This window comes from Ciconia boyciana, chromosome 4, assembly GCF_034638445.1.
Source record: "Ciconia boyciana chromosome 4, ASM3463844v1, whole genome shotgun sequence".
NCBI classification, from domain to species: Eukaryota; Metazoa; Chordata; class Aves; order Ciconiiformes; family Ciconiidae; genus Ciconia; species Ciconia boyciana.
In genome coordinates, this window is record NC_132937.1 from 33,934,181 (window position 1) to 33,944,034 (window position 9,854).

The window sequence follows — 9,854 nt, forward strand, 5'->3', positions numbered from 1 at the left end:
GCACATGGCAGCCCTGATCTCCGGAGAGGAGTAGCTGTCTCCCTTGGTACCCCCTGATAAAAGGCTTGGGGATCAGTAGCCCAAAACTGCTCTGAAGTGTTGAGTTTCTGCCATGCCCGGTCTCAGTCCACACCAGCTGTGAACAATGCACAGCCCTGGAGCCCAAATCTGTGCAGAGCCCTGGAAATTTCCTCCAGGAGGTCAGCTGCTAGCCAGAGAGAGAGCATCCCTGCCTGCTGTCAGGAATAGCTCCTTTCCTTCAGAATTTATGGAAAACCACCCTGTCCTCTTTTCTCCCACATGTTTTGCTAGAGGAAACGCTGCAGGCTGTGCTCCCATCCCCTCACAAGGCACAGCTCACAGCCCCCTGCCAGCCTGCACCAGCTGCTCCACCTCAGATCCAGTGGGAACAGGGCACCTGAAAGTGGGTGTCCACATGCAGGTACCCACCCGCACACTGGACGTGTGCGCAGGCAGCGGAGCTGTTCACTCATCCTAGAGCCAACCCCGCGTTTGGCCATCTGGATCACATCTGGGTTTGCTGGTGCAGTCTTGTTGCCTGTTTTATAAAATAACTCCTGAAACACACAAAGTATGTTTAGAGAGGAGACTGTTTTATTCTGTGCAGGGTGCAAGGTGGAATATTTCCACAAATCGAGCACACCTACTGTAATTCTCTTCAGTATTTATACATGAAAGTTAACACACCACACCTATCTAATACATAATCATTAGACTGACTAAGCATCCTCTTCTTCCATTGGTCCGTATTTTCTCTGCTTCGATTTAAAGCGACAGTGTGATTTTAATTCACTGTGCATGCTCACAAGGAGCTGGGGGGGTAGTCCTTTTGTCCCCCAATTGGGTTGGTGGTCGCAATCTCCCCCTGCCGCCTTTACCTTTCCCCTAGTTACTGTGATTCCTGTTGTTTTCATGGTTGTTGTGGCGTCCCTTTATCTTTACGACTTTCCCTGTAGGAGGATGTTCCCGTTATTGGTCCTTGAAGTGTTTCAGCTTCGCATTCTTTGAGGAGAAATGTATGCTTCTTAGTGAAGTATGCAGTGCCCGTACCCTCTTATCTGGCTTGAGCATTATCCCTTGAAGATTCTACAATTCTCATATTATCGTATGCTAGTTTCTACTCCTAACTGTGATCCCTTCTTAGCTACTAATAACTCCTATACTATTTCTATTTTATTCCAAAATATATACACATATATACATGGTTTAAGGTGACAATTCCCCCTTTGGAAGTTTGAAATATTTCATTTGAGACTTCCAACATCTGTGGCTAGTAGCATGTTTCCGACAAAGACAGTCTTCAGTATTGCCTGTTTCATAGAGTTAGTTATCATTATGATGATTATTATTGCAATCACTGTAAGAATCAAACCCTGGGCTAAACTGGCTAACCATCCTGTAAGAGATCATCCACCCACACTTTGCAGAATTTTTATTATCCAGTTATTTTCCACGCTTTCCTGTAACTCTCGGGTTCCCTTTGCCACTCTCTTAATTTGGTCAATCTGTTTATTTAGGTCTTCAGTCACATTGGGAATGTGAACACAACAATGCTCCTTATCCAATTTCAAATATCCGCATAGTCCCTTTTCTTTGGCCAATAACAGATCTAAGGCTAAATGATTTTGTAAGGTCATTTCACTGTTTGCTTGCACCTGTTTATTTATTACAAGTAACCCCTGCTTAGTTGCATTCTCCAAACTACTCATCTGCCACGTTAGATTTGCAAACAGTACTTGGTTCTCATAAGCCATTATTCCGGGGGCTAACATTGATTCCATGGCCCACCCGACCTTCGTAGCTGTTGATGGGCCATGCCATGGATCCATTTTTAATTCTCTTTTGAGTTTTCCCCATAAGTGACAGGTAATGGGATTCTTTTTCCACAATGGACACAATGTTAACACTCCTAAGGTAATTTGGTGATTCAGGATATCGAAATGAAGTCTGTTTGTCCAAGTTCCGTCACTTAAGACCCATACAGTATATCCTGGAGATGGAATAGTTTCTGTGTGGCATTGGACTTGTCTCTGTGCTACATGTTGTTCTACAATTAAATTTCAACACTGACGCCCAATTCGCAATGCCTTTTCTACCCCAGTTATGTTTTTCAAGATTCCCATATGAGAGCAGTTGAATACTTGAGTACAGTTCCATTTAGGGATGTACTCTCCTTCTTTGGGATTCGTAATAATATCTTTATATTGATTTTTAGTGCTTCCAATTTGTCCTATCCATTCAAAACACCATGAACTAAGGTTCATATACCTCCATTTGTCTGCCATTGGCTTTTTCCAGTTTGTCTTATACATATATTTTCCTTGTTGTTGGTTAACCAAATTGGAAACTGTGTTTCTTACATGGTTACTATTGATTGACCAACACAAAGATTCTCCATTTGGTAACGATGCAAGAGTCCCATTACACTTTTCATTTGTTACTGTCCAAGTTATAATTTCTCTCATCGGAATCTTGGTTTGTTGATTAATTATTTGACTCCAATTTACCAAGGGAAGATCTCTTAGAGTGAGGATTCCCCATTCTATTGGATTTTTACTAGAATGTGGAATTGGGAGGCAAGTGGTAATGCCCGTAGTATTTTGTAGTTTACCAAATCCCTGAATCAATTTCAGGATCAAATTGTCTTCTAATCCTTCAATTCCTACTAACATCATTAGGATAATTAGAATTTTGGCCTCCATGTCTCCATCAAAATCATAAACGAGATTACAGTGACTACAAATAAGAATATGCCTAGTGTACAATCTAAATCCACATAAGCAATACCCTGATCCCAAGTACAATTCATGAATTGTCCCTTTTAAATTTCAGTCATAAAGGGCTTTCATTCTGTTTCTCCACAGTCCACTTCTCCAGTGGGAGTCCTTTCTTAATCCGAGTGTGATGAATCCACGGCTCTACTCCATCCAGCTTGACTGCAGTATATGTAGTCAGGAGGACTTGAAAGGGTCCTTTCCAACGTTCTTTCAGAGGTTCATCGTTCCAAGTCCTCAGATAGACCCAGTCTCCCGGCTGAAATTCGTGAACTGCAGTATCCAGACACAAAGGGGTTCTCGAATGTAGATACCTGTTAAGAGAAGACAAAACCTTCCCTAGAGAAATCACATATTCCTTAAGATATTGTTTCCCTATTAATTCTATAGATCCTGGCTCATGATTAATACTCTGATAAGGTCTCCCGTAGAGTATTTCAAAAGGGCTGACCTTTTCTCTGGACCTTGGTGTAATCCTTGCTCTTAACAATGCTAACAGGAGAGCATCTGGCCACTTTAACTGCGCTTCCTGACAAATTTTATTTAATTGCCTTTTTATTGTTTGATTCATTCTCTCTACTTTCCCACTAGACTGCGGCCTCCATGGTGTGTGTAAATCCCACTTTATTTCTAATATCCTTGCCAATGACTGAATTATTACTTTTGCCACAAAATGGGGTCCTCGGTCTGAGGACATTCCAATTGGAATCCCGAAACAAGGAATTGTTTCTTTCAGTAATACTTTAACTACTTCTCTAGCCTGATTGGTGCGACAGGGAAAGGCTTCTGGCCATCCAGAGAAAGTATCCACTAATACTAACAAATACTGATACCCATTTTGCCTGGGAAGTTCTGAGAAATCTATTTGCCAATAGTTGCCAGGAGTATTTCCTTTCTTAGTTTTCCTGGGTGGAGGTCTGGGTTGAGTTCGAGGATTGTTTCGCTGGCAGATTTCACACTTCTCAATAATACTCTTGGCTATATTTCCCATCCCTACACTTAAAGTGTGGAGTTTAACATTGTCCATAAGAGCTTCTACCCCCCAATGTGTTCCTCTATCTTCTTTTTCCATAAATGCTGTCATAACATTTGAAGGTACTACTACTCGATTATCTTCTGTGATCCACCATCCATCTTTGTTCTTCTTTGCATTGAGCAATTTAGCTAATTTATTATCCTCCTTATTATAAGTTGGCGGTCCCTTTAAGTCTTCATACTTCTCAGGCCATATTCCCAAAACTTGTTCTTCTGCTGCTCTTTTAGCTGCTAAATCCACCCGTTGCTTCCCAGTCACTTCAGGAGTATTCCCAAATTGATGAGCCTTACAATGCATGATTGCTACTTGTTCAGGCAGTTTAATAACCTGCAATATTTTTCTTATTAGTTCCCCATGCTTAGCTGGTGTTCCTTGTGACGAAAGGAGACCCCTTTCTTTCCAAATTGCTCCATGTGCATGAACTACTCCAAAGACATATTTAGAATCTGTCCATATATTCACAGTCTTTCCTTCTGCTAGCTCTAAAGCTCTTATTAATGCTACCAGCTCCGCCTTCTGGGCAGACGTGTTGGCAGGGAGGGCTTTTGCTTCCAATTAATCCAATTCTTCTCCTCCAATAATAACTGCATATCCTGCCCTTCGGATTCCATTAATCACCTGGCTGCTCCCATCTATAAACAAATTTAATTCTGCTGAATCCAGAGGTATATCTCTCAGATCAGTCCTACTCGCATATACCTGTTCAATTGTTTTTAGACAGTCATGTTCCAATTCAGTTTCCCCAGGCAACGGTAACACAGTCACAGCGACGGCTCTTAGACAAGAGGGCCACCCTTTGCTTACTTGATCTAGTTGCTTAGAAAAATATCCGACTAGTCTTTTCCAGGATCCAGTCTTTTGGACCAGAGCCCCTAGCGCAACACGCTGTCTTTCATTCACAAAAAGCTCGAAAGGTTTTTCCAAGTTACGAAGCCCTAGTGCGGGCACCGACATCAAGGCTTCTTTCAACTTATAAAAAGCCGTTTGGCATTCTGGAGTCCATTCTAGAAGTTCCCCTGTACCTTTCACAGCCTCACAAAGGGGTTTCACAATCAATCCAAAATTGATAATCCACAGACAACACCACCCAGCCATTCCCAGGAATGCTCTCAGCTCTCATTTAGACACAGGCTCTGGTATTTGACATTGCCTCTTTTCTCTCTGGACCAAGGCTTCGCTGACCTTTGGTGATGGTGAAGCCCAAATAAGTCACTGTCTGTTGTGCAATTTGTGCCTTTTTCTTCGACACTTTATACCCCGCTGCTCCTAAAAAGTTCAAGAGATCAATGGTATATTGTACAGAGTCCTCTAATGTTCTTGTTCCCAAAAGGATATCATCCACATACTGTAGCAAAGTTATTTCCGGATTTTCTTTTTGCCAATTCTCCAATTTTTGCTAATTGATTTCCAAAGATTGTTGGACTATTCTTAAATCCTTGCGGAAGAATGGTCCAACACAGTTGAGCCTTTTGGACAGTTTTTTGATTTTCTCACTCGAAGGCAAATATGCAAATATCTTTTAACTTTCAAATTCCAAAGGAATGCAAAAGAAAGCATCCTTCAAATCCAATACTGCAAACCACTGATCTGTTTCTTTAATTGCAGTCAGTAAAGTATACAGATTTGCTACCACTGGGTGGACATCCTGCACAATTTGATTTACTGCTCTCAAATTTTGAACCAGCCTATATTCATTTGAATGAGGTTTCTTTACTGGTAAAATTGGAGTGTTATACTCCGATTGGCATTCTCGTAGCAGTCCATGAACCATAAACTTTTCTATTATGGGTTCTAAACCCTTTCTTCCTTCTAGTTTAATAGGATATTGTTTTTGTCTTACCGGTCGTGCTCCAGGTTTCAATGTGATGTTTACCGGCTCAGCAGCGCGAGATTGTTCTGGGATCCCGGAGGCCCATACCAGTGGGGTCACTGCATTCAATATTTCTTCCGGAATTGTCTCAGGTTCCGGAGTCTCTTGTGCTTCTTCCTGCAACATTAACACTTGCGCTTCCAGGGCTTTTTCTTCCGGTATCTGTACCTGTATATTGCCTTTCTCAAAAACAATTTGTGCATTTAGTTTGCTAAGTAAATCTCTTCCCAACAAAGGCATCGGGCAATCGGGAACGTATAAAAATTTGTGAGTAATAACTCGATTTCCAATTCCACACTTAATTGGTTGGAAGAAAGGCCTTACCTCCTTTTTCCCTGTGGCTCCAATAATAGATATATTTTGTTTACTCAGTTTACCCTTACAGGTATTTAACACTGAACATGTCGCTCCTGTATCTATTAGAAAATCTGTCTTATCATTCCCCAACTTCAAAGTAACCAGGGGTTCTGTTGGGAAAACTTCTGATTCATTCCCCAGTCCCCGTCAATCTGAATCTTGACCCAAAGTAAGCAGCTCTTCCACCTTGGGATTTTCTTGTTTTCTTGGAAAATTCCTCTGAAATCGATTCTGAGGACATTCCCTCTTCCAATGCCCCTTTTGTTTACAAAAAGCACACTGATCCTTATTCAAAGATTTACTCTCCCCAGGTTTAAAGGGAGTAATCATATTCCTCCCATAGGAGGGCAATTTAACCTATACCCATCATTTCACCTTCTACTATTTCGGCTGCCTTTCGCTATTGCTGCAGCCAGCAGTTGAGCCTTGCGACTCTCCTTCTTAACTTGCTCCTTTTCCTGTCACTTCTCCTCCTCCTCCTCCCTATTAATATACACCTTTTACCAATACTACATGCAGAACAACATCATTTAGGTGTTTTATCCCGAGCTTGTTCTAAAGCCAAAACATTTGCATCCTTTGCAATCAGTCCACATTCTTTTCTGCTTTTCCAATCATTCCGGGACGTGAAAAACAAATCCACGTATGGTACCTCTACAAAACAGCATTAACTGTAACATAGTATTATATTTCTATGCTTGTTAGTATTATATTTATATATATATATGCTTGTTAGTGAAGTATGCAGTGCCCGTACCCTCTTATCTGGCTTGAGCATTATCTATTACCTTGAAGATTCTACAATTCTCATATTATCGTATGCTAGTTTCTACTCCTAACTGTGATCCCTTCTTAGCTACTAATAACTCCTATACTATTTCTATTTTATTCCAAAATATATACACATATATATATGGTTTAAGGTGACAGGGGGAAGAAACAAGTTATGGGGTGTGGTGAGTTGGCCCTGGCTGGACACCAGGTGCCCACCAAAGCCTCCCTATCACTCCCCTCCTCAGCTGGACAGGGGAAAAAATATAATGAAAGGTTCATGGGTCGAGATAAGGACAGGGAGAGATCACTTGCCAATTACCATCACAGGCAAAACAGACTCAACTTGGGGAAATTAATTTAATTTATTACCAATCAAATCAGAGTAGGATAATGAGAAAATAAAAACTAAATCTTAAAACACCTTCCCCCCACCCCTCCCTTCTTCCTGGGCTCAACTTCACTCCCGATTTCTCTACCTCCTTCCTCCGAGCAGCACAGGGGGACGGGGAATGGGGGTTGCGGTCAGTTCATCACACGTTGTCTCTGCTGCTCCTTCCTCCTCAGGGGGAGGACTCCTCACACTCTTCCCCTGCTCCAGCATGGGGTCCCTCCCACAGGAGACAGTCCTCCATGAACTTCTCCAACGTGAGTCCTTCCCACGGGGTGCAGTCCTTCAGGAACAGGCTGCTCCAGCATGGGTCCCCCACGGGGTCACAAGTCCTGCCAGCAAACCTGCTCCAGCATGGGCTCCTCTCTCCACGGGTCCATAGGTCCTGCCAGGAGCCTGCTCCAGCGTGGGTTCTCTACAGGGTCACAGCCTCCTTTGGGCGCATCCACCTGCTCTGGCGTGGGGTCCTCCACGGGCTGCAGGTGGATATCTGCTCCACTGTTAACCTCCATGGGCTGCAGGGGGACAGCCTGCCTCACCATGGTCTTCACCACAGGCTGCAGGGGAATCTCTGCTCCAGTGCCTGGAGCACCTCCTCCCCCTCCTTCTTCACTGACCTTGGTGTCTGTAGAGTTGTTTCTCTCACATGTTCTCACTCCTCTCTCCCACTACTGTTCTGCCGCAGTTTTTCCCCCCCCTTCTTAAATCTGTTATCACAGAGGTGCTACCACCGTTGCTGATTTGCTCAGCGGTGGGTCCGTCTTGGAGCCGGCTGGCACTGGCTCTGTCTGACATGGGGGAAGCTTCTGTCATCTTCTCAAATAAGCCACCCCTGTAGCCCCCCCACTACCAAAACCTTGCCATGCAAACCCAATACATGGAGTCTAACCTCTGGTGGATGTAGGGATGGAGGAAAAAGTATTGGTGCTTCTGTTGGGAGTTCACAGGCACAGGACATCACTAGGAATATTTCCTTTCCATTGGCGGTTCCCATTTCACTGCCTGCCCCCTGCCTGCAGGCAGGGACTGTTGAGCTCTGGTGTGCTGGAGGACTTGTACTGACGGCAAGGTGACAAGCCGGGGGGACAGCCACAGGGTGCAAGTGTCACCAAGGGACTGTGGTGCCCTTCGGTGCTGCCTTGTCCCCCCATGTCTCTGTGCTGCAGGTTGCCCCCCTGCTTTGATTTCTAAATCTAGCCTGGGTGATGACTTTGAGTCCTGGCCCTGTGTGCAGTGTGCCCTGTGCTGCCTCCTTGCTGGGGCTGGGTCATAAGGAGGAGGATGAACCTACTGTACCTGTGGTTAAGAAAGCAGAGGAGTTTTTCCGTCCTTAGGCAGCAGAAATTCATGTGTTAATTTGCAGCAGTCCCAGCTTCAAGCCCAGCTGCTGATGATCCACCATTATATGAGTGTTACATCAGTAAGCGACAAGCCAGTGACTTACAGCAGGCAAAACTCAAGCTGACAGACAGAAAGAGCCTGAGGGGCTGAATTTTAGAGTTATTAAATGCAAAAAAAAAAAAAAAGTTAATTTAACATCGTGGTTGTGATTTTACACACCCAAGAGCCTGGAAATGGAGAGCTCTGCTTCTCACCCAAGAGGCTGGAAATTGAGAGCTCTGCTTCTCATGCAGGGATCATAACTTGGCACTGCACAGATTGTACAGTATATAAAATTAGACCAGAGAAATAGTAAATATGCCGCAGGGACCAATACTGTCTTGGCAGAAGGAGGATGGACTGAGTGGGACCCAACAGGTCTTTTACGCCTCTGACTTCCATAATTCTGTGCTAATAAAAAATGTTACACAATGCCTGATGCTAATCTGCAGCCCTGAATGGGGTGAAGCAGGAGCCAGGTTGTTATGTGACCAGGTTGTTATGTGAACAAATAGCGGTTGCCCCTGGTGTATTTGCGTGGTGGAAGGTTGTTATTTGAGGGCGGGCACATGGGCATTGGCAAATAGCAAGCAGGTTGCGGTCAGCGGGGTGCGAGGCACACCACCCCAAAGCTCAGTAAATACAGGCGTCTTTGCGCTGCTGCTGGACCACAATGAGCTTTTCTTGTGTTTACGATTGTGATTTGGGCACCTAATTCTGAATCTTATTGATTTCCCCTTAAACAACATTGAAAAGCCTGATCTAAGCACTCTTTTGTGGCCTAAGTTATTTGTCCTGTCTGCATGAAAAAACAGGACCAGAAAACAAGCCTTTAATTCATCCGCGGTGCTAACACCAGTCACCTGGCAGTGAAGGGCAAAGGCTCAAGAGCCCAGCTTGGAGGGTCTCAGTAGGATTTTTCTGCCATGTGCTGGTTCCTGTTAGTGCCATTCATCTCCCTCTGGTCCTCCAACACCTTCCCTGCTATGTCATACCACCCTGCGTGCTGGGGCAGCAGCAGTGTAGATGCAGGGGGTTGGAGGAGTTGCTGCTTCACCGGGCAACTGCTCTTCCTCAGGATGAGTCATCTCAAGTTGACTTTGAAAGGAAGCTGAACAGACAAGGTCCAGTCCAGCTTTCCCTTTGCCTTAGGATGAAAATGGTGTCATAGCTCAGCCTGTCCCATCAAGGAGAGCACTTGGAGTCCCCAGGACATGGGCATTTTTGGACCAGAAGAGCTAGGACATCCAATGG